This window comes from Toxorhynchites rutilus, unplaced genomic scaffold, assembly GCF_029784135.1.
Source record: "Toxorhynchites rutilus septentrionalis strain SRP unplaced genomic scaffold, ASM2978413v1 HiC_scaffold_10, whole genome shotgun sequence".
Classification (NCBI taxonomy): domain Eukaryota; kingdom Metazoa; phylum Arthropoda; class Insecta; order Diptera; family Culicidae; genus Toxorhynchites; species Toxorhynchites rutilus.
Window position 1 is genome coordinate 235,062 of NW_026599652.1, and position 17,593 is coordinate 252,654.

Below are 17,593 nucleotides of genomic sequence, written 5' to 3' on the forward strand. Positions count from 1 at the left end.
CATCAGTGTCGAAAAAATAACGAATTTCACCAAACAAACAAAACCATGGTCGAAGATTGGAAAATGAAAATTTAACTTTCAGAGCACTTGCTCGAGTTTTGATGGGAAGTGTGCGAAAACGATCATTTTCTTCACACTGTTTCGCAAAATTATAGATTTTCGGGCGAGTGATGAGGCGGGGACATGAAAGAAATGAGCGCCATTGTGGCTAGCTTCCACTTTAACCTTAATATAGAGAAAACATATTGGAAACGGAAAAAGTAATTTTCTTTTATAATTTTTAGTTTGTGTTTAATTCAACCCAATGCGAATTTTAATTGGACTAACAACACCTACACTATACCATATGTAGAACATATGGGAAATCACTTTTTCTAATATTTCTTCACTTCTACAATTTTTCTCGCCGCTTAACCAAACGACCCGTTCTCGAGCGGAAAAACAGCTTGATTTTTTATTTATGAAAATTGAAATAAATCGTTTCACATATCAAGTAATTTTCACCACAACACAAAATTTACACTTACACTTGTGATCATTTTTTCACAATACACGATCGGCCATTGATATGAAATTACACGAAGCAACATTTCGGTGGGAGCAAAAGCGCCCCCTATGTATTTGCAATGTTTCTTCTTATTTTCCTTTGTTTACGGAGACTTTAAATCTAACGATTCAATCGTCTCCGATTTTCTTTTCTACTATTTTTATTATTCTAGTTTCAAATGTTCTATATTTTCCTGTAAAGTCCTGTTTCTTTCAAAAATTCAATTAAGTTATTCTCCTGAATGTCATCATTACTCAATATGTCCCTTAGGTTTTTTCCAATATTAATCCTAATTCTAGCATCCTTCGTATGTTGACAATCCAGTAGTAAGTGACTTACAGAGATGGGAGCCTCGTTGCAAGAGCATTGAGGTTTTTCTTTATTTCTTTGAAAAAGATATGTATGAGTGACCTTTGTATGGCCGATTCGAAGACGGGTGAGAAGCCGTCTTTCCTTACTGTTGTTTCTGTCATGCCATGGAAGAGTGGTATTTTTAATTTTTTGAGGAAAAGTTGGTCTGTTGTTTCTCCAGGCTATGTTCCAACTTTGGTGGATCTGCTGTTTTACCCAAAGTTTCGCATCGGAGCGAGGAATGGGTACATTAGGGGGTTCTTGAATTCTGCCCCTACCGGCTAATTTGTCGGCGACAATATTTCCAGGAATTCCGGTATCACCGGGAATCCAACAGAAGGTAATATTTTTATCTGAGGCAGCTTCTTCTATTGCAATGATCCATGGGTGAAGGTTTTTACCTTTTCGAAGAGCCCGGAGACAGCTCGCGGGATCATAAAACAGAACAATAGGAAGAGAATCATGTGTGCACTCTTGGGTAGCGATTAGAAGCGAAAATGCTTCTGCGCTAAAAATAGTGCATTGTGGAGGAAGCGAGAAACTACCAGTATATCGGTTTTCAAAAATACCGCAACCGACACCATCAGTGCTTAGTGTACTTGATGTTCAAACTGGAATTTTGTTACTACGAGGTGATTGAGGCCTTCACTTTTGATGGGAGATCTTCTGCACGAACTTCCTTGAGTAAATCAAGGTTAACATTCGGCGGTTTTACATTCCAATTCCTTTCCATGACCGTCAAATGTACACATATATCGGGAAGATTCTAATTCGTGTGTTCTTTGAATTGGTCCTTTGCCCGAGATATTAATGTAACATCATGGTCACGGTCAGGAATTGAAAGGTAACGAATAGCTCTATTTGTTACAATCTTCGTAACGAGTCGATCAAATGGTAGTTGCCCACTCTCTGCCATAACAGCGAGGGTAGGACTTGTAACGAAGGCACCAATGGCTATCTTTATTGCCTTGTTATATACCGGTTCGATCGTTTTTAGTGGTTTTTCACCACCTCGGCTGAAGATGCTTACTCCATAGAGAATTTTTGGTATTAACCAAGCATTTATTATCCGTAAAAGAGATTTCCTATGTCCCAAAACTAGATTGCCAGAAATCGCCTTCAATAGATTCAATCTATTGCGGGCATCTTTTTTGACCATCTGAGCATGTGGTTTAAAAATCAGTCTCTTATCAAAAGTTACTCCAAGTATTTTGAGAGTTTTGACTGAGGGAATTTGGGTTTCGAAAATTTTAGGGTTGGAAACTTTGAAGTGAGCTTTGGGATTACATATATGCAGAAGTTTTGATTTTTCGGGGATATATCGAAACCAGCCCCGTTTTGAACAGAATCAATCGCTTTCTGAAGTCTTTTGACGTAGGACTACGTCTTACATTTCTATACCGGGGTGTAAAATCAAAGTTTCGAAAACGAAAGCGTTACGCCGGAGACCGAGATTTTGAGCGTTAATAGCTCCTAAACAACTGAACGAAATGGTATGATAAACACTTCATTCGATAGATAAAATGTCTACGCGTTCTATACTTGTTACTTTCTGATCCAAAAACTTGTTTCAATAGTCTTAAAATTGCTTTCAAAACAGGCTATTGAAATCACCAATCGGTATATAAGCGAGCGCCGCTCGGAAATCCACTTAGTTCTAATTGAACAGCGATTGGAGCATGTTGTCGCTGTTGTGGTGAAGCTCTTCGTTTATCATGAAAGCGCGAATGAACGGTGTCTCTAAGAGCCTGTTTGTGCACCTTAGGCCAGAAGGGAATCCATCAGGAGGAGAGTGATGCCACAAACTGTTCCCCGGGAAGATCTCGAAGCAGCCGCTACAAACACACACACATACACGCACGGCATTCTTTCCGTTTGGATGCCATTCAGCATCGAGAAAGATCCGGAAAATAATCTGCCAGTTCCTCTGGGAATTTAAAAATACATTCATGTGAAAGAGTTTATTTGAATGTTTTCTATCCATGTAACACTGTGACCAAATATGTTTCAATCAAGTGCTATTAACAGATGGTTATCGAGTTAGCATTAACCACTGGTGGGCTTCCAGTATCGAGGAAAATGTGGAAATATCTAATCGTTACTGAAAATAATCTGCCAATTCCTCTGGGAATTTAAAAATACATTCATGTGAAAGAGTTTATTTGAATGTTTTCTATCCATGTAACACTGTGACCAAATACATTTGGTTTTGTGATTTTTCAATCAATCGCAATTAACAGAATAGCTTCTGAAGATTATTCTTCCCCATCAGTAGAATATTTCCGTATCCAATATTGTATGCGCCCGCAATCGATTATTGCTCAGTCGCCGAAAGTTCCGAGCTCAGAGAGTTCATTCCCCTCTAGTTTGCCTTCCAAATTGCCATCGTAAACCATGCCTTCTCTCGATTCAATCACGCACAAAAAGCATACTTAAGCGATATTCTGGTGGTGAGACGCATTCATTTTTCGTGAGGACATCGACAAGACAACATCGTTGCTGAGGGTGCTGGACGGCGAAGGATCGAGATCTGCCCTGAAACGCAGGCAGTTTGTTTGAACCTGTGAGGGAGCACAGAGAAGCCGATCCTTCAGGAGAAGAGAAGGTGACCATCGAAGCAGCCGCTACACACACATATACACGCACGGAATTCTTACCGTTTGGATGCCATTCAGCATCGAGAAAGATCCGGAAAATAATCTGCCAGTTCCTCTGGGAATTTAAAAATACATTCATGTGAAAGAATTTATTTGAATGTTTTCTATCTATGTAACACTGTGACCAAATATGTTTCAATCAAGTGCTATTAACAGATGGTTATCGAGTTAGCATAAACCACTGGTGGGCTTCCAGTATCGAGGAAAATGTGGTAATATCTAATCGTTACTGAAAATAATCTGCCAGTTCCTCTGGGAATTTAAAATTACATTCAAGTGAAAGAGTTTATTTTAATGTTTTCTATCCATGTAACACTGTGACCAAATACATTGGTTTTGTGATTTTTCAATCAATGCCAATTAACAGAATAGCTTCTGAAGATTATTCTTCCCTATCAGTAGAATATTTCCGTATCCAATATTGGATGCATAAAACCTTGTGCATCCAACGTAACACTCTCGTTTTCGAAGTCCCCCAAATATTCATTCATTCAGAATGAATTCAGATTCAAATTCAAACAAATGATCTCTAAATCAACGATAGTCCTACGTCACCCTTGCGGTTATACCATAGATATAACCCACTTTCTGTTTTTCTTGTTGCTGATGCAGTGACGCTAACTGAAACTAGCACAATGTCGCATAGACAAGAATTTTTACATTTTCCGGATTTTTTGCAAAAAGGGACTGCATAATAATTATGAAGAGGGTTGGCGATACAACCGAGCCTTGGGGAATTCCCCTTTCTTGGATTTTCAATGAAGATTTTGTGTTGTTGACTATGGCTCTGAGTTCTATTTTCTAGGAAACTTTTCACATAGAAACCTAGTCTTCCACGGATCACCCAGTCGAAGAGACTCTTCAATACTGGATATCTCCATGCTGATCAAATGCTTTACTTAGATAAAGTGATGCCACATCTGCGTGGTGATCTTTCTCAATAACGTCATGTACAATAGCCTGTAGATCTTCGAGGTGATCTTCTGTGCATTTTCCCGCACGAAAAGCGAACTGTCTTGGATCGAGCAGCTTATTAGACTCTAAAAAGGTCTTTAGGCGTCGATTTACTATCCTTTCTAGAACTTTTCCAACACAACTCAAAAGAGTCGAAAATTGTATAGAAGATGTTGGTTTTGACTACGTCTTTCATTTCTGTACCGGGGTGTTAGTTCAAAGTTTCTAAAACGAGAGAGTGACGCTGGACTGCAAGGTTTTGAACGTTAATACCTCTTTACCGGCTGGATGGAGTGGTATAATAATCACTTCATCCAAGAGATAAAATGTCAACGAATTATATGATTGTCACTTATCGGTTCAAAAGCTTAAAAATTGCTTTGAAAGCAAGCTATTGAAATCATAACAATCTTGCTCATTGATGATGATTGGTGATCGCAATGTGTTCCCGAACACGGTCACAAAATATAGGCACATGAAGAAACCGTGATTTGTTTTGCTCGCTTGCATGAGTGTTTGGGCATTGAGCTTCGTATTACGGAATGGAGGAGTAGGCATGACAATATGGGGTTGCAGTAGAAATGAACACACTTTTAAAATCAAAATTATGAATGAGAATTAATTTTCCCAAAAAAAAATTAGTACTCTATGTAAATGAAAATCACTTTTGCTTGCAAGTAGTGAAAAAATATCATGCAAAAATTGTGTCTCTAGATAATTTTATATTATAATGTTATGTTCTGGTGAGAATATCTGAAAAATCTGAAAATCGTTTAAATTAGGGTCATAACGACGTACGTCTAATAGGTAAATAACACCAAGAAAAAAATTTCATACAAATTTTAGCAATTTAAAACTGCTTTAAGGGCGACTGATAGAGAATAGCTGGTCTCATACAAACTAATGTCGTATCCAGATGACACCATTCCACCGTCAACGCGAAAAGCAGACATACGCAAGGCGTGAGTACTTTCACTCGCATCGGTTTCTGTTCTGCTTTCGCATGGAACAGTCATGAAAAATTGTTTGCGTATGAATGCGTCCGAGCGAAGTAATATTCGCACCCATTTACGCATTCGGCTTGGTGTTCCCGTGATGTAATCCAATAGCATCAGTTTGGCTTGGTGTTCCCGTGATGTAATCCAATAGCATTTAGATCCAAAAATGGTCCAGTCGGTAATTTTTCCGATCATAGAGAACAAACTCATTGCACCACTGATACGCTCAAAATATTTCAAAAATCCAAATATTTGTCGAGTTGTTATCCAATCAATTTTAGATCGGAACCAATGACGGAGAGGTCGAGAGAGAACGCGGTTTTGGTCATAGAATACGTCAACGGCGATCGCTTCATAAGTTTTCCAACCAGTGCTTTAAACAATCTTTGGTTTTTAAATTACAACATACGAATCAACAAATTAGAAGAATAAAAAAATTGATTGTTCTATTGTACATACCTTTCAATTCATCGACAACAGACATGCTTTCATTGCTAGACAACGTATTTCCAGTATCAGAATTCTTTTGTTTTGAGCCTGTTTGTTGTGAAGGAACGTCATTTCGAATGGCTGAATTTTGTGCGATATCGTCTAAAGATTTCTGGATGCAATCACCTGAAAATATACATGAGGGTAAAAAAGTATTTAATGAAAGTCATAGCCGGAAAATTACTTCATTTAATTAAAAAAAGTTAAGATAATTTAATCACAGTTGTTATCAATAACCTATTACAATGCAAATTGATTGGACAAAACACTTCAGTTTGTTTGTACTCATACATTTAGTTTACACACCGTCGGTTTCGTACAGAATCATACACGTTTTGTTTTACTTCTACAACTTTTTCGGACACGTTGCAGAGTTATGCTCACACAAACTGCGTCGTCAATCTAAGGACACACGGGAACTTCCGATCGGACACAATTTTTTCTTCACGCGAATTCTCGGGAAACAAAAACACACTTTTAGGTATAGTCTTTTTCTCTACACAAGCCAAAGGATAACTTCAAAAACACACAGCCCTCGGTTGAGTGCAATTTACGGCTGGAATTTTGCAATCGGCTGACTGCACACAAAAATTTTGAAGGTAGCAACGGAAGCGGGATCGGTTGAGCCAACACGATGTAATCACCTAAGACAAGACGTGACAACTGGCTTCTTACTCTTCTTTCTGCATTTTCTTCGACCAAGTGCTAGATAACAGGGAAGCGAGATGTGAAGGTTGCCAAATGTTATAAAATTTCGGAAGATTATTTTCCCATGAAAAACATGTGTTCTTCGTATCATGTATTTTCTGAGTTGCATAATTTTTTTTGTATTAATCTTCCGACCGAATATCACATATTTTAAACAATAAGTATTTTCCTGTTATTTTGGTATCCAAAAAATAAAATGTGAAGAGATAAAGAAAACTAGAAAACGTAGATTTGATAGTAGGTGTATGATATGTTGACATATATGAATTAAATTCAAAGTTCATTTTATTTATCAAGAGATTACGGGCCTTACCGTTTACACTTCAAGATGAAAACGGAATGGACGACACGCCATGAAATTTCGTTTTACGAGTTAGAGAAAATGATGGGTTTTCAGGTAGAATGAACACTCTTCAAATAGAAATTATGAATGAAAATTAACTTCTCCGTATCATATTAGTGTTGATTGTGAATGGAAAACTTTGCTTTCTTCATTTGGTAAAATAATCTCGTACAAAAATTGTATCTGAAGATAATTTTATATTATAATGAGTAGTTTTAGTGAGAATATCGCAAAGTGTATAGAAAACAGGTCAAGTTAGGGTAAGAAAGACGTTCTTCAAGTAAATAAATAACGCCAAGTAAAAATTTTCATTCAGGTTTTAACAATTTAAAAGTGCCTTCGGGCCGAGTAGTAAGACTTGTTAAAAGCTTATTTCGTTTCCAGATATCGATACCGTATCTCTGTCATCGCGGATAAACTTCAATTCGTTTTTACCGTGGAGTGTATACGGAAATAAGGCCTTATAATTTAACTTTGATATCGTTCAAATACTAACAGTACTGAAATATTGATAAAATCATACATTCCCAAATAATAACATAGCGTTTATTCAGGTTTTTTTTCTGTAGGTATGTATGGTTTATTCAAGTTCCAATATGATTTTAAATACTTTTCTGCTGCGTTGGTTGTTATTTGTTATTAGATTATAATTATATTGCTAACTGCTTTACGGTTGGAAAATAATTGAATGCTCTTCTTTGTTAGGTCGCTGCTATTATGCTATGCTAGATGGCAAAATAATCCCGAAAAGATGTAGGGTGGAAATTCCGATGCAATGTTTCCTTCTCTTCGGGAACACCGGACGTAATAGAAACGAAAATATACAAAACAAATCCATTATAGAAATTATCGCTAAATTGAAATGTGAATGCAACAATTATTCAATTTTGAATATATTTGGCAACATATTTATCTTTGTTAATTATTTTACTCATTAGCCAATCAGAAGGCGAGTTGCAAGTGGTCCGAGTTTGACAGAAGTGGTGGTCCGGAATCGGCCCCCTATTGTCATGTCTCGTCTCAGGCTTCGTTTATTGCGATAGTTGCACCGTATTCGTTCGATTAATAATTGATTTCTGTATCGGGGATCACTAGTCACCAATATCTACACAGTAGAATATAAATTGAAGCATTGTTTGTTTACAATGACATAAAGCTGCAAGGTCATCACCTGGTCTTATAGAAGGAGGAAGGAGAATAGAAGGAGTTACAGAGTATTGCTGTACGAATTTTCAAACGCGTTTTTCTCAAAACCATGTTTTTCAATTGGTGGTATCAATATATCAGGATCTACTCGACCGATTTGGCTGATATTTTTTATCAGCATTTAAAAATTAATTATCTAAAGCGTTACATGCCGTTTTGACGTAGAACTACGTCTTTCATTAAGGGTGCCAAATCAGAAAACAGGTCACGTTTTTATGAAATAAAGTTAATGTTAATAACTATTTTTGCCGCGAACAGATTTTGGCGATTTACATACTAAACGAATCGGAAATTCCCTAAGATTTGTTTAATATGCTATACATTGGAATCTCCTGGTTTGTAAATGGTTAAAATTCATGAAAACTTTAAGCGTTTTCATTTTTCCTTACATTTGTTCTGTCCATTTGCGTGCTTTCCAGAACAGAGCTGTCAATAACGAGCATTGAAGGGGAAATCGTAGGATTTAAAGTCTCCGCGAACAGAGGAAAAGAAGAAGATTGAAGGGGAACACTTGCCTAGAGTATAAACAGTGGATCTCGCTGAGGCAAACTTTTATCATTCCACTCCGACCGTCGACAGAGACGGACGTGTTTGGAGCTCCATTCATTACCTGATTTTTAAAAAGCTATTTATTTCTCTTTTCAGATTGTCTACCTGCGATTCATCAACTACCTGTCTGCCCTTGAGGACTACAACAATGGGGAAAACCCGGTCAACCGACCCAGGCATACCACATGGCACCAACAAACGACATCGATCGGACACCGGCAAGGAGCCAATATTAGAAAGAAACCGCTATGCTTTATTGGATGGCCATACCGAGGAGGAACCAACTACCGAGAAAGTAAATGTAGAGAAAAAGGTGAAAGTACCACCTTATTTTACAACATCGAGAGATATAGGAACTTTGAGGTCTGAATTGCTGGCGCTGAAATTGCAGCCAGTTTTTAAAATATGCAGCATCGGGATTAAAATCACTAGTCCCAACCTGGAGCAATATAAAATAATTGGATCATACCTGAAATCAAAAAATCATGAGTTTTACACTCACGATACGCCGTCTGAAAAACCATTTAAGGTGGTGTTGCGAGGTCTTCCTGCTATTGAGTTGGAGGATATTAAAAAAGATCTGGAACAATCATACAATATTCAGCTGTTAGCTGTATATCGGATGACTAGGCATAAAACGCCAGACAATGGGTATTCCAATGTTTTGTACCTGATCCACTTCAAGAAAGGATCAGCCAACATAACTCGCATAAGAGAAATCAGTGAGATCTTCAACATCTCGGTACAATGGGACCGATACAAACCTCAACATCGGGATGTAACGCAATGTTCAAATTGCCTTGGTTTCGGACACGGAACAAGAAACTGTCACATGAAAACTCGTTGTGGCAAGTGTGCTGCTGACCACCTAACAAGCACTTGCAGCCTTCCAGAAAAAGAACCTCGCAAATGCGTTAACTGTGGCGAAAGTCACCAAGCCACCAGCCGTAGCTGCACAAAACGTGCGGATTTTAAACGTATCTGGAAGCAAGCTACTGATAAAACACAGAATAGGAAGAAGGTTCCAGAATTTACTGACAAAGAGTTCCCTCCAATGGTTTCTCGCACGATTCCTGTTCTTCCTCCTCTTCCACTTCCTACAGGTCGCCCCCAAACGGCCTCTTCTAGCGAAAAGCCAAAAAAGGAGCAACCGAGCTATAGTAAGGTTGCAGCTATTGGTTTATCACCTACACCAAAACCTTCACCTCATTCCTCTTCTACTGAGGAGCTTTATAGCATGCAAGAACTTGCAACCCTGTTCTTGAACTAGATCGACAGACTAGAAGTTGTCGCAACCAACAGGAACAAGTACAAGTTATGCTACATTTTTATTATAACCATGGATCGGTCATCTCTAAGGCTAATTAATTGGAATGCCTGCTCTCTTAAGAGTAAGCTTATCGAGTTCACTGACTTCCTGGTGACAAACAGCATCAACGTAGCTATCGTTACTGAGACGCATCTTAAACCGAATATTAATATTCGAGTCCCGAATTATCGTCTATTGAGAATGGATCGTGCTGGTTCTGGTGGAGGAGGTGTTGCCTTAGCCATCAGAAATAACATCAGATATCGACTTTTGCCGTGTCTGAAACTCAACATCATCGAAGCTATTGGGGCGGAAATCACAACATCGATTGGGTCTATTATCGTGATTGCGGTCTACTATCCCAAACAGACGTCAATCAGAGATGGCTCAGCGTTGCTTCTTAAAAACGATATCATCAAGCTAACACGAAGGCAGTCGAAATACGTCATCGGCGGGGACATTAATGCTCGACATCAGTCCTGGGGAAACCAAAGGAGGAATCAATATGGAGTGACTCTAAATGATGATCTACAGTGTGGGCGCTACAGGATTCTTAGTCCAGCGACCCCCACTCGCATTTCTCGTTCTGGAGTACATTCCATAATTGATTTCTTCATTACCAACATGGATCGCCACATCGGTGATCCTATTGCCCTTAACGAGTTGAGTTCGGATCACTTCCCAGTGATGGTTGAATTGGGAGTGAATGTCGTAGTCAGGAGGCCACAATGTAGACGGGACCATCATCGTGCGAATTGGGTGGAATTCCAGCAGCTTATTGACAACAACATTGATCTCAATCAGCCTCTTGAATCTCCCGAAGATATCGAAGCAACAGGTCTGCTCTATTCAAACTGCAGTTATTCAGGCTCGCCAAAACCACATCCCAGAAACGATTCAGGTGAGTGACTCTGTTCAAATTGATTCCATTACTAAACATTTGATTAGGCTTCGGAACCTCTATCGAAGGCAGTACCAACGTACTGGTATTCGAGAGAGGAAACGACAGTATAATCAGTTAACCAAGGTTATCCAGGCCAGAATGATTGATCTCCGTAACAAAAAATTCGCAAAAGATATTAGTAAACTTCCGAATAACTCCAAGCCTTTTTGGAGGCTCGCTAAAATTCTCAAGACCAAGTCTAATCCTATTCCTCCTCTTCTTCAACCTGACAATTCAGAACGATTGATAACACCTGCCGAAAAGGCTAATGCAATTGGCAACCATTTCGCTAGTTCACACAATCTTGGCCAGAACATTACAAGTCCATTTGAAGCTTCGGCGAATGATACTGTAAGGGCTATTGACAATATCCATTCTGTACCTCAAGAGAGTGAAATCATCTCGACTGCAGAGGTTATCTCGGTTATACGCTCGTTGAAGAATATGAAGGCCCCCGGCTTCGACAGTATATTTAACATTGAGTTGAAACATCTTAGTAACAACTTATATGAAATTATGACTTCTGTCTTCAACAGATGTCTATCACTTGGCTACTTCCCCTCGAGTTGGAAGTTGGCAAAAGTGATCCCGATACTAAAACCGGGAAAAGATCCTTCTTCTTCAAAGAGCTATCGACCAATTAGCCTTCTCCCAGCATTTTCGAAAGTATTCGAAAAAATTATATTAACGCGCATTCTTGCTTTTGCAGATGAGCACAATATATTTTTGGATGAGCAGTTTGGATTCCGAAAAGTTCACTCTACAATTCACCAGCTTCGTAGAGTATACAATATAATCAGACGAAACAAGTCAGTTTCAAAATCATCTGCCATGGCACTTCTTGATGTTGAAAAAGCATTTGATAATGTTTGGCATAATGGTCTCATTTACAAGCTTCAGAACTTTGGTTTTCCTACATACTTGATAAAAATTATAAAAAATTATCTTTCTGATAGAGCGTTCAATGTTTCTATAAACAATATTTCATCAGAGAAATTCATTGTGAATGCAGGTGTTCCTCAAGGATCCATCTTGGGACCAATTCTTTTCAATATCTACACTTCATGCTTGGTTTTAAAGTCTGTGTTAGGGAAACCGTAAATCGGGCCAATCAGAACGATGCAGTTAGGGCGTTTAGATAACGCCTAATATTTTACAGTTATTCAGTTGTTTATCTAATGAAAAACAACATTTTGTTAGTTGCGATAGATGCGTAGAAATATTCCCTATCAAGTGATGCAAACAGCTCTCCTATCCAGTAAGAAATGTTCGAGCTATAAGCATTCGAAATCTTTCATTTTTTCCTGCATGTTCTGTGTTTAGGTTTTCATTTTACCCTCCATATATTCCGGTTATACGTAGTCCCACGTCAAAACGGCAAATGGTTTTAAAAGTAATAGTTTCTGCAGCAAATTATTTATTGTGCATTCGTCTACATTCGAATTAAAGGTAAAACCTTGTAAAATTATATAGATTTCAATTTATAATTTTTCTCATTGATTTTTAAAGAGGTAAGCGGCCACAGGAGGTTACTCAGCTGGAGGTGCTGGAACCGGGTTTTGCGCCGCTTAAAGATAATTAACTGCCACATCCGCAGCAACCGGCCTGGGAGGAACCATTCGTGCCCGAGGAATGATATTTGGTCTCACTCCGTAAGCATTGTTGATCTGCTGAACGACAATTCTGCGAGCTTTTTCCAACCGATCGGTGTTATTGTTGCGGAAACAGCCGAGTTGATATAGATAGAGCAACACTCCTACGAAAACTACCGTTAAGCATCTTGCCGGAGACGAGTATAGATATACAGGTCGGACTCGATTATATGTGATTCGATTATATACAATTTTGGACTCGATTATATACAGCTTGGAAAAACAAAAATTTTCTAGCTTATTTCAAGAAGGAAAGGAGAGCCTTTCAGCGTTAAGGTGAAGTTTAAGTGGCTATTACATGTGCAGTGGGGTAAAAATCGGGATTTTTTAAGATATTGCTTGAATTTTCACCAGGAATTGTTTAGATCGATATTGCAGCCAAATAATGAAAGATAGAAGTTGGGCGTCAAAGAACGAATTGTAGAGCGGTTAAAGAACTTCAATTTAATTGTTGCAAAAAATTTTAGGATAAAATTAATAATAACACATTAAAAATTATTAACTTTGAAGTTTTTTACTTCCAAAATGTTATTAACATCCACTAATTGAGTTGTTCCACTACTAATCCTGTACTAATTTTTCTCATCTTGCAAATGAAATCATCAAAATTGTCTTCCTTAGCGTACTTTTTAATGTAGAGCCAGTTTGAAGCAACAGAGTCCGAAACAAAAAAAAAACTATCTCTTCTCTGTTCTATAACTCTGTCATTGTTGAAATTCGAAAATATGCGTAGGAGTAGTTTTTTCATCAAATATAATCGTCTATCACCTCCTAAGACAATCTGGAAAAATTATTTTTTTTCGTGTGAGAAAGGTGTTTTCTGACTTAAAGGGGATGAATCAAAAATCAAATTCCTCTTTTATTTTCAAAAATCGAAAAATACATGTAAAAAAAACAAATAAAAAAAAATTGACTCGATTATATACAGTGAACAGAAATCAAAAACTGTATATAATCGAGTCCGCGCTGTACCACGGTCATCAGGATTCACACCCGACACAAGGTAAAGAAAATGTCCAACCAGTCACGTTTTTCTTGCTCCTCGACCACAATATTAGGAAACCTTCTAGCCGGGCAGCGCCCGCCTCCGCAACTGTCGCAGGTTGTGCTTTAAGTGTTCCAACAGCGGTAATGGCAGTGGCAGTGCCCGAGGGTACATTTGATGAAGCAGCTGCTGATGGTGAAGTTTCCGCGCCCACTCCAATCGCAGGTGATGATGGCATTGGAGAGCTTGCACTGTTTGGTATCGTGGATTGACTAGATGATCCTTGATTGACAGGTGTTGGCGCTGGTCCGGGATCGCCCCATTCGAAGTTATCGAAGCTGGAATGCTACCGGCTGATGGCATTGGCGAGAGGTATGGGTAGTATGCTAGGTTCGACAAAGTATGTGCGAATATTGGATTTGGAGGGATGTTAGCTGCTGATAGATTTGGCGGAGGGCTCTACATTGGTGAAGCTGTCATTGCAAGTTTGCTGGGGCACTTGGAATCAATGTTGGTGGATTGGTCTGTCCATTAGATATCACATTGATTTGAGTTTGCTGACCTTCATAATGGCGGATCTAATATAATGCTATCTTTTCTTCCCGATGTGCGAAAATGCGAATAGTGCTGTTACATTTAAGAAAGAAACAAATGACAATCTTACATTTTTTTTTAGAATATCCTCCTCAGATGGACTCTCATTTGCAAATTTTGTTTTTGAATTGATCTTTTTGTACACAAATGCGATAGAGCGCACCAAATCTAAACAGTGCCCTTTAGGAATTTAGTAAATATCATTACCTCCAGAGATGCCAGCAGAAGGTCTTCGTCGAAAATATGAAATGTTGATGTGTATAAATACCTGCCAGCTACCTTTGTAATCGTGAGAATAGTAAAGTGATGTTTGAAAAACTGCAGGGAATTGAGTCAAGACATATAGAAAAGAAATACGATAGCCCTGTAGACTGCAACAGAATAGAGTCTCCGATAAAAATTTAATATCAGTAAAATTGCGAACTTGTCTGCAAATTTGGCATCCTTGCAATGATGATAAACAAATTTCGAAATAATTCGAAGACGAACGGATTGATAAATGTGCTTAATCGAAGTCGAACGGGTTACAAAATGCATTATTTTGCCAATTTCAACCCGTTCGGGATCCGGAATAGAGGTGAATTCCTTAATATTTTCCTTCGTTGATCGTATTGTTGTGAACCTATTCACGTTGGAGAGCATATTCGAACATATTCGTTGGCCGAGGCATTTTGATGTAATGTAATACTTTTCCGTTTACTATTTTTGAAAGCATAGGCAGCCGTGGCAGTGTTCCGAGCTCTGCAATACAATTTTCTTACCCAATGTTAAAGTTGCTTAAACTTACATTATACACCCATTAAACGTAAAAATAATAATTGTATTGATATCAATAAAATTTTATTCTATTGATTTTCATGACATGAAACGCTATGACTAAGGAATAACATTTTATTGAGTAGTTTTTATAGCTGTTTCGATGATGTTGTCTGGCATCAGTGTCGAAAAAATAACGAATTTCACCAAACAAACAAAACCATGGTCGAAGATTGGAAAATGAAAATTTAACTTTCAGAGCACTTGCTCGAGTTTTGATGGGAAGTGTGCGAAAACGATCATTTTCTTCACACTGTTTCGCAAAATTATAGATTTTCGGGCGAGTGATGAGGGAGGGACATGAAAGAAATGAGCGCCATTGTGGCTAGCTTCCACTTTAACCTTAATATAGAGAAAACACGGAAACGGAAAAAGCAATTTTCTTTTATCATTTTTAGTTTGTGTTTAATTCAACCCAATGCGAATTTTAATTGGACTAACAACACCTACACTATACTATATGTAGAGCATATGGGAAATCACTTTTTCTAATATTTCTTCACTTCTACAATTTTTCTCGCCGCTTAACCAAACGACCCGTTCTCGAGCGGAAAAACAGCTTGATTTTTTATTTATGAAAATTGAAATAAATCGTTTCACATATCAAGTAATTTTCACCACAACACAAAATTTACACTTACACTTGTGATCATTTTTTCACAATACACGATCGGCCATTGATATGAAATTACACGAAGCAACATTTCGGTGGGAGCAAAAGCGCCCCCTATGTATTTGCAATGTTTCTTCTTATTTTCCTTTGTTTACGGAGACTTTAAATCTAACGATTCAATCGTCTCCGATTTTCTATTCTACTATTTTTATTATTCTAGTTTCAAATGTTCTATATTTTCCTGTAAAGTCCTGTTTCATCATTACTCAATATGTCCCTTAGGTTTTTTCCAATATTAATCCTAATTCTAGCATCCTTCGTATGTTGACAATCCAGTAGTAAGTGACTTACAGAGATGGGAGCCTCGTTGCAAGAGCATTGAGGTTTTTCTTTATTTCTTTGAAAAAGATATGTATGAGTGACCTTTGTATGGCCGATTCGAAGACGGGTGAGAAGCCGTCTTTCCTTACTGTTGTTTCTGTCATGCCATGGAAGAGTGGTATTTTTAATTTTTTGAAGAAAAGTTGGTCTGTTGTTTCTCCAGGCTATGTTCCAACTTTGGTGGATCTGCTGTTTTACCCAAAGTTTCGCATCGGAGCGATGAATGGGTACATTAGGGGGTTCTTGAATTCTGCCCCTACCGGCTAATTTGTCGGCGACAATATTTCCAGGAATTCCGGTATCACCGGAAATCCAACAGAAGGTAATATTTTTATCTGAGGCAGCTTCTTCTATTGCAATGATCCATGGGTGAAGGTTTTTACCTTTTCGAAGAGCCCGGAGACAGCTCGCGGGATCATAAAACAGAACAATAGGAAGAGAATCATGTGTGCACTCTTGGGTAGCGATTAGAAGCGAAAATGCTTCTGCGCTAAAAATAGTGCATTGTGGAGGAAGCGAGAAACTACTAGTATATCGGTTTTCAAAAATACCGCCACCGACACCATCAGTGCTTAGTGTACTTGATGTTCAAACTGGAATTTTGTTACTACGAGGTGATTGAAACAGGCCTTCACTTTTGATGGGAGATCTTCTGCACGAACTTCCTTGAGTAAATCAAGGTTAACATTCGGCGGTTTTACATTCCAATTCCTTTCCATGACCGTCAAATGTACACATATATCGGGAAGATTCTAATTCGTGTGTTCTTTGAATTGGTCCTTTGCCCGAGATATTAATGTAACATCATGGTCACGGTCAGGAATTGAAAGGTAACGAATAGCTCTATTTGTTACAATCTTCGTAACGAGTCGATCAAATGGTAGTTGCCCACTCTCTGCCATAACAGCGAGGGTAGGACTTGTAACGAAGGCACCAATGGCTATCTTTATTGCCTTGTTATATACCGGTTCGATCGTTTTTAGTGGTTTTTCACCACCTCGGCTGAAGATGCTTACTCCATAGAGAATTTTTGGTATTAACCAAGCATTTATTATCCGTAAAAGAGATTTCCTATGTCCCAAAGCTAGATTGCCAGAAATCGCCTTCAATAGATTCAATCTATTGCGGGCATCTTTTTTGACCATCTGAGCATGTGGTTTAAAAATCAGTCTCTTATCAAAAGTTTTTGCAAGTATTTTGAGAGTTTTGACTAAGGGAATTTGGGTTTCGAAAATTTTAGGGTTGGAAACTTTGAAGTGAGCTTTGGGATTACATATATGCAGAAGTTTTGATTTTTCGGGGATATATCGAAACCAGCCCCGTTTTGAACAGAATCAATCGCTTTCTGAAGTCTTTTGACGTAGGACTACGTCTTACATTTCTATACCGGGGTGTAAAATCAAAGTTTCGAAAACGAAAGCGTTACGCCGGAGACCGAGATTTTGAGCGTTAATAGCTCCTAAACAACTGAACGAAATGGTATGATAAACACTTCATT

General features: G+C 38.3%; 1 protein-coding gene across 1 annotated transcript in view; it reads right to left on the reverse strand.

Moving 5' to 3' along the window:
* The window catches only part of LOC129781445 (uncharacterized), a 324,032-nt gene that overhangs the window by 222,308 nt on the left and 84,131 nt on the right, over window positions 1-17,593 (reverse strand). The window contains exon 8 of the mRNA XM_055789175.1: window positions 5,967-6,122. The gene's annotated coding sequence lies outside the window, so the exon portion shown is untranslated. The remainder of the gene's footprint in view (window positions 1-5,966; window positions 6,123-17,593) is intronic.